General features: G+C 46.3%; 1 pseudogene; it reads right to left on the bottom strand.

Moving 5' to 3' along the window:
• Window positions 1–5,039: 5,039 nt before the first annotated feature.
• On the bottom strand, window positions 5,040–5,738 carry LOC111546507 (annotated as a pseudogene).
• Between the last annotated feature and the right edge of the window lie 1,856 nt (window positions 5,739–7,594).

Raw genomic sequence — 7,594 nt, 5'->3', positions numbered from 1 at the left:
GTGTGAGTGTGTGCTGGTGTGTGAGTGTGTGCTGGTGTGAGTGTGTGCTGGTGTGAGTGTGTGCAGGCGTGTGAGTGTGTGCTGGTGTGTGAGTGTGTGCTGGTGTGTGAGCGTGTGCAGGCATGTGAGTGTGTGCTGGTGTGTGAGTGTGTGCAGGCATGTGAGTGTACATAGACATGTAAAACACTGGCTGGGACGTCCCTTTTAAGTGGCCAGAAGATGGAGCGCTGCTACCCTAGTAATAACCTTGTGTGTGAGGTCTAAGGGCAGGCTGTGTTTATCGAGGCAGGATTGGAGTCCCACTTGCATTCTGAGAAGGTGCCTGCCTGTGTTTAATTTCCATCTATCAGATGGGCAAACTGATAAGTGAGCTTTGACACAATAACTCCTCTCATCCTGAACAGAGAGCACCAAAGAAGGAAGCCAGAAGAAGGTTCAGGTTGCTTTTGCCCTGCTGGGGCCTCTGCCTGGGCTTTTGTAACACTAGGAGAGTGAGGGTCTCCATTCTTCAGAAAATGTGGCCTGGACTGGGGAGAGAAATAGGGTCATGGCTGTCAGAGAGTCAGGGCTGAAGCAAAGTCAGAACTTTGAGTGACCTCAGACTCAAGATTGTCCCTTCTGTGGCCTTGCAAGCAGTGAAGGCTGCAGAGAAGACCACAAGCACTCACTCTCCTTCTGTTCGGATTTATCCTGCTGGGGCCCATGCAGCAGGGGGGCAACAGCCTTCAACAGTCCGGGTGACTTTGGAACAAACAGCTGGGCCGAACGTGGAAGTCAGCGGGTCTTTCCCAATGAATGGAGCCCTCAGTGTCTCTGTTGCAGAACTGTTCTCCTTTTGTCTCGCGCTCTTTGGCTCTCTGTTATATAAACATCTGGAGGGCTGAGTATCATTTTAGCCATAGTAAATAGCTTAAAGGAAGAATACATCTTATATTCCCCCACAAAGAGGCAAAATGGTGTGTGGGCTGCACTAACATAGGAACTGGAAAAATCTCTGTGTGGAGTGGATCTGAAGAAGAGTCGCTCTTGGTCTATGAATTGCTTTTCTCTTCCTCTTCCAAACATCTGTGAAGCAATGAAATAATATGTGTGAAGTCTCAAGATTCCTTTCCGGATCAATCTGAGTGTATTTTTTTTTTTACATCAGTGGCCACAAAGAAACAGGTTAAAGCATTAAATGGGAATGAAATTGCTTCCATATAATTTTTCAGACCCTATTTTTTTCCCAATGCATTAAGCAGCCTGCCAACTACCAAGTGACTCATTTCCATATTTGGAATATTTTCCATGGTGGTTATATGTTTGTGTACTTGTGGGGGTTAGGGTATCTGGGAAAAAGATAAAAAGAAGAACAAAAGAACAATCGACACTTTTAGCTGATCAGCATTCTGTCCTTAAGGCAAAATAAGGGTTGCATTCTTTTGAACACCTTTGGCTATCTACAGCCTCACAACTCAAAATGTGGTGCAAGGACTGGCGTCACCCACACGGCATCACCCATGACCTTATTAGAAAGACAGAGACTGGGCCACTCCCCGCCACCACACCCAAATCTGAACCTCATTTTAAGAAGATCCCCCAAGAGATTCCTGCACATTGATGTTTGCGAAGCCCTAGTCTAAAGGCCCTTTCTGAATGGGTGGGCTCATTGCCACCGACTGACTTTGCTTAACACTCACAGGCTGGCTTGAGTCTTTACACCTTGACATTCCTCCTATGGGAAGAATATTCTGGACCATCTCTTTACTTATAACCATTTAGTATTTAATTCAATCATTTTGCACAGTTCCTTGTGTAAAAGTATGAGGGAAAATGGATGCTTTGTTAACATATCTTCACTTTGACTGCTATCAAGCCGCAAGTATTTACTCATTCATTGAGACATTCATTATGTTTCAATGAATAAGACAGCTCTGCTGTCCAAGCTGGGGTGCAGCTCACTGCATCCTTGAACTTCTGGGCTCAAGTGATGCTCCTGCTTCAGCCTCCTGAGTAGCTGGGACCACAGTAGCATGCCACCATGCTGGATAATTTTTTTTTTTTTATTTTTAGTGGATGTAATGATAATTTTAATTATTAAATAATAAAAAAATACATATTTTAATATTTAGGGTCTCACGATGTTGCTGAGGCTGGTCTCAAACTTCTGAGCTTAAGTGATCCTATTGCCTCAGCCTCCTAAAGTGCTAGGATTAGATGCATGAGCCATAACCAAGTTGTTGGAGACAGAGCAATAACCAAGAAAAAGTTCTGTTTTCAGGGAATGTAAATGCCAGAAGATGGAGACAGTTAAACACGCAAGCAAGAAAGATTTAACAAGGCCTGAGATAATGCCATGAAGAAAACAAAATAAAGCTTTGTGATGTCCGTTGGATTCAAGAAATCAGAAACAAGACAAACTATATGTGGAAGAGTTGCAGTTGGTGACTACGGAGATTTTTCACAGCTGTCCACAGAGCTACCTGGTAGATGGATTAAGAGCAACCAGGCCCAGAGGCAAGGAATGGACTAAGAGATACCTGAATTTTCATCTTGTCTTAAGAGTTTTAAAGTTAATAGAAATCCTAGTTGAGATTTGTATTGCAAGAAGACCAAGGGAGAAAGAGACAGCCAGGGAGGGAATAAAAACTCATTTCCTTGGGTTGGATCTAAATGTCCATCAACCTTCAGATGGACAAGGGATGGGTGGTGGCGGGGAGGGGAAGCCAAAATGATTTACTCACAAGAGTGGTTTCTGCATCAATGCTAGTTCTTCAAAGTGGCTTCTTCACATTCCAGGCCCAGGTGGCTCCTTCCAGATGTGCATCCAGGTGGCTCCTTTGACATTTGAAATGGTAGAAGAATTGTGGAGAAAGGGTGGCTGCGAAGTCAAGTGCCATATTTAAAATACGATTCTATTGAATTCCAGCTAACTGTCCTCCAGTTGGTGCAAGAATTCCTAGAAATCAGTGTTCACAGCAGTAGAAGAAGGAGAGATTTTTTCTAGGCCACTTGTAAGAAATCAATGGAAATACTGACTAACACGGTGAAACCCCGTCTCTACTAAAAATAAAAAAAAATTAGCCGGGTGCGGTGACGGGCGCCTGTAGTCCCAGCTATTTGGGAGGCTGAGGCAGGAGAATGGCATGAACCCGGGAGGCGGAGCGTGCAATGAGCCGAGATTGCACCACTGCACTCCAGCCTGGGCGACAGAGCGAGACTTCATCTCAAAAAAAAAGAAATCAATGGAAATAATAAACATATTTCCTATGTTGGCTGTAAGCATGGCCAAGGTTTAATTGGCTCATGGTTCTGCAGGCTGTACAGGAATATGACTGGGGAGGCCTCAGGAAACTTAAAATCATGACAGAAGGTGAAGAGGAAGGAGGCAAGTCCTACACGGCCAGAGAAGGAAGAAGAGGGTGAAGGGAGAGGTGCTACACACTTTTAAACAATCAGATCTTGTGAGAACTCACTCACTATCATAAGAACAGCAAAGGGGAAATCTGCCCCCATGATCCAATCACCTCCCACTACCTCCTCCAACATTGGGGATTACAATTTGACGTGAGATTTGAGTAGGGACACAAATCCAAACCATATCATTCTGCCCCTGGCTCCTCCCAAATCTCATGTCCTTCTCATACTGCAAAACCAGTCATGCCTTCCCAATAGTCCCCCAAATCTTAACTCATTTTAGCATTAACTCCAAAGTCCACAGTCCAAAGTCTTATATGAGACAAGACAACTGTCTTCTGCCTATTAGTCAGTAAAATAAAAAACAAGTTAGTTACTTCCAAGATACAATGAAGGTACAGGCATTGGGTAAATACACCCATTCCAAAGGGAGAAATCAGCCAAAACAAAGGGGCTACAGGACTCACGCAAGTCTGAAACCCATCAGGGCAGACATTAAATCTTAAAGCTCCAAAATAATCTCCTTTGACTCCATGTCTCACATCCAGGTCACAATGATACAAGGGGTGGGTTCCATAACCTTGGACATCTCTGCCTCTATGGCTCTGCAGGGTATAGCCCCCTTGGATGGCTTCCCAGGCTGGCACTGAGGGTCTACGGCTTTTCCAGGCACAAGGTGCAAGCTGTCAGTAGATCTACCATTCTAGAGTCTGGAGGACGATGAACCTCTTTTCACAGCTCCACTAGGCAGTTCCCCAGTGGGAACTCTGTGTGGGGGTTCCAGCCCCATATTTACCCTCTGCACTGCCTTAGTAGACTCCATGAGGGCTCTGCCCCTATAGCAGAATTCTGCCTGGACATCAGGCATTTTCATACATCCTCTGAAATCTAGGTGGAGGCATCCAAACCTCAACTCTTGCTCTCTGCATACCCACAGGCTAAACATCACATGAAAGCCACACAGGCTTATGTCTTGCACCCTCTGGAGCAGTGGCCTGAGACATATCTCGGGTCCTTTTAGCCACAGCTAGAACTGGAGCAGCTGTAGTGCAGGGAGCAGTGTCCCGAGGTTGCACAGGGCAGTATGGCCCTGGGCCCTGCCCACAAAACTATTCTTCCCTCCTAGGTTTCTGGACCTGTGATGGGAGGGGATGCCTTGAAGGTGTCTGAAACACCTTCAAGGCATTTTCTCCATTGTCTTGGCTGTTAACTTTTGGCTCCTCTTTACTTACATAAATTTCTGCAGCCAGTTTGAATTCTTTCCCAGAAAATGGGTTTTTCTTTTGTATCACTTGGCCAGCTTACAATTTTTTCAAATTTCTACACTCTGCTTTCCATTTATTTATTTACAACAGATGGTACAGACATTATTTTGTTTTCTCAGAGCAGAGGTTGGGCCTAGGCCACAGCTGCCCCCATAGCTCCCCTCTTGTCTAAGTATGCAAAGTTCACTTCTGGGGCACATTCACCTCCAGCTGGAAAGTGCAAGCAAAGGACACTATGTAAGAAGGCAAAACTCCCCCTTACTCTCTGAAGGATTTCCAACAAACCATATTCTGGAAAGACCTCTGACAGTGAGCTTTCCACAGGGTCCAACTGGAGCTGAGACTTGAGGTTAGGTTCAAGTATAAGCTTCTCTTCCATCACAGCCTTGGAGCCTTCCTGGGGCAGAAGCCATTGTGTGGGATGGGGGTGTTGTGGTGATTGAGATCACTTTCAGGCCACCCATGGTCAGTCTCTGGATGGCAGACAGGTGTCCTGGCCCCTGGCCTTCCACCACAACTCAGATGTGGGTAACACCCTTTCCTGTAGCTTTTGTCACTGCTGCCATGCCTGCTGTCTGTGCATCAATGCCTGCCTCCTTCTCAGCATTCAGAAATTCCTCTGTGCCACAGAAAGTATGGGCAAAGGGCTGATTAGTGGCAGAGATTACCTGGATCTGTGTGTTGTTGTAGGATGCTTTAATGTGTGCAATTTGGACCTCCTCAAATTTTCCTGCCCACCTCAGAGAGCTTTTTTCTTTTGGATTGGGAGGGTAAATGCTAAAGCCGGTGTGGTTGGGAACCACCATCTTCTCTTCAACATTCTGCTTGGCCTCAATGTCTTGGAGCTTCTAGGTGCCTGTGTGGATGGTCTGCACCAGCATCCTGGCCATGACCCTGTCAGGAGTAAAAGCTCCGTAAGGGCCACAGCCTAAGAGTCCCGGGAGCCTGGATGGCTCATGTGACACAGGCAGTCCTGGAGGTGGTGGTGAGCTCAAGGGGACAATCATTGTTACCCGGTGGTCAAGGGTAAAGTCCAGGACCACAGAAGTGAAAACCCACATTTCTTACAACCTGCATGACTCAAATTGACACCCCTCTGCTTTCCTTTTAAATATAAGTTCCACACTTTTACACTATTGGTGGGACTGTAAACTAGTTCAACTATTGTGGAAGACAGTGTGGTGATTCCTCAAGGATCTAGAACTAGAAATACCATTTGACCCAGCCATCTCATTACTGGGTATATACCCAAAGGATTATAAATCATGCTGCTATAAAGACTATAAAGACACATGCACATGTATGTTTATTACAGCACTATTCGCAATAGCAAAGACTTGGAACCAACCCAAATGTCCATCAATGACAGACTGGATTAAGAAAATGTGGCACATATACACCATGGAATACTATGCAGCCATAATAAACAGATGAGTTCATGTCCTTTGTAGGGACATGGATGAAGCTGGAAACCATCATTCTGAGCAAACTATCTCAAGGACAGAAAACCAAACACCACATGTTCTCACTTATAGGTGGGAATTGAACAGTGAGAACACTTGGACACAGGAAGGGGAACATCACACTCCGGGGCCTGTTGTGGGGTGGGGGAAAGGGGGAGGGATAGCATTAGGAGATATACCTAATGTAAATGACCAGTTAATGGGTGCAGCACACCAACATGGCACATGTATACATATGTAACAAACCTGCACGTAGTGCACATGTACTCTAGAACTTAAAGTATAAGAATAAATAGGCCGGGCGCGGTGGCTCAAGCCTGTAATCCCAGCACTTTGGGAGGCCGAGACGGGCGGATCACGAGGTCAGGAGATCGAGACCATCCTGGCTAACACAGTCAAACCCCATCTCTACTAAAAAATACAAAAAACTAGCCAGGCGAGGTGGCGGGCGCCTGTAGTCCCAGCTACTCGGGAGGCTGAGGCAGGAGAATGGCGCAAACTCGGGAGGCGGAGCTTGCAGTGAGCTGAGATCCGGCCACTGCAGCTCCAGCCTGGGCGACAGAGCGAGACTCCATCTCAAAAAAAAAAAAAAAAAAGAATAAATAACCGACTGACATTTTCTCAGCCTTCTAAGAGGTAGAATACACATGTGGCTTCAAGTCCCCCACCTCACTACCAGCTGCTTCCAACCCAACAATGGTTTCTACATAGAAACTCTGGGCCACCCACCCTGCTACAGTGTGCTGAAATGTATCTGTTTAACTGTCCACTGACACATAACGGAAATGTTGCCAAATGGTGATTCTGAAATTTTCTTATGCCTCCAAAACATAGTTTATTTTCCATTTTCTGACAACCAGCCAATCCCCTAGGCATTACCACCCCACCGTAGGGAGCCAGCTGAAGCCCAAGCTGTGTTCATCTCTGGATTGAGACATCCCTGGACACGAGTGACAAGTGATGGGGCTGACCTTAGGGTAAGTCAACACTTCCTTGGGACCGAGACCTCAGACTATCACAATAGGAAAAGAGAGAGAATCTCCTTGGATTGGTGCAGAGCAAACACGGCTGTGGTTTTTGACCAGTGCAGGCTGCCCGGAAGTAGCAGTGCCCTGTGCACTGGCAGAATGTGGTGCTCTTCCCCCTCTCTGCCACGGGCAGACCCAGTCCATGCTACACTGTCTCTCCTGTGCCCCCACAGCAGCCTCCCAGTCCTTCTTCCCATTTCCATTTGTCCTTCTTACAATCCGCTCTTCCACCCTGAGTCACAGTATTCTCCCAAATCCTAAACTGATCTAGCTTGCCCTTAGGATTAAAACTTTTCAGGGTTGGACATGGTGGCTCATGCCTGTAATCCCAGCACTTTGGGAGGCCAAGGTGGGAGAACTCCTTGAGGTCAGGAGTTCAAGACCAGTCTGGCCAACATGGTGAAACTCAGTCTCTACTAAAAATACAAAAATTAGCCAGGTG

The sequence above is a fragment of the Piliocolobus tephrosceles genome, chromosome 20 (assembly GCF_002776525.5).
Source record: "Piliocolobus tephrosceles isolate RC106 chromosome 20, ASM277652v3, whole genome shotgun sequence".
NCBI lineage: Eukaryota > Metazoa > Chordata > Mammalia > Primates > Cercopithecidae > Piliocolobus > Piliocolobus tephrosceles.
Note: the sequence above shows the minus strand (reverse complement) of the source record. Positions and strands in the feature narration are given on the sequence as shown.